The following is an 857-nucleotide window of genomic DNA, read 5'->3' on the forward strand; positions in this document are numbered from 1 at the left end:
GTTCTGAGATTCTGTAACTCATGGCTTGAGCACCCAGCCTTGTTCTTAGTAGATGGCAGACCTGTCATACTGACATGGCATTTTATGTGCACTGCCTCATTGGATCCTCACAGCTCCCAGTGGTCGTAATTGCCCCTTGCCTTTGCATTTATAGGTGTGGAAACAGGCTCCCAGGAGCACCCAGTGCTTCCAAGTGCTAGAGCTGAGACTCAGGTCCAGAGCTTCCAACTCATCTTCCTGGCCCTGGGATCTCAGCAATCAGCCCGGCCAACTTCCCCCTCCCTCCACACGCCCACTTATTTCACAAAGGAGGAAACTGAAGAATCAGAGACAGGAAGTGATTTGCTCAAAATCACAAAGTTTTGACAGCAGGGGCCAAACCTAGCTCCCTTTGCTCTTAATTAACCCTCTTTCCATTTCGCCACACTCTTCCTCAAAAAGAAAGTTTCAGAAACCCGCAGCTCCCTGATTTTCTCTCTCCCCTCTTAGTGCCTAACATAAGGCTAAACACACAGTCAGTGCATAGGATTTGGAAGGGACATTAGAGATTATTGGGTCCCAACCCACCATTTTACAGATAGGGAAACTGAGGCCCCAGGAAGGGAAGAAACATGCCTGAGGTTACACAGCTAGCAAATGACTGAAGCAGAGCCCTCGGATTCCAGGGATACCCGCTCATTTTCATTGGGTGGGGTGGTGATTTCGGGAAAAATTAAAGTGAACAAGGATAATTTGGCTTCCTGGCTCTTTGCAGCTGGGGAATGGGTGGGGGAGGGAGGGGGAAGCTAGGCAGGAAGGATTTAGAAGGCTGTATAGCGCAGCACTGCTGGTCTCTGACTTTCATTTCTCGTAAGAGA

Source organism: Vombatus ursinus, unplaced genomic scaffold (assembly GCF_900497805.2).
Source record: "Vombatus ursinus unplaced genomic scaffold, bare-nosed wombat genome assembly UNPS02013931.1, whole genome shotgun sequence".
NCBI lineage: Eukaryota > Metazoa > Chordata > Mammalia > Diprotodontia > Vombatidae > Vombatus > Vombatus ursinus.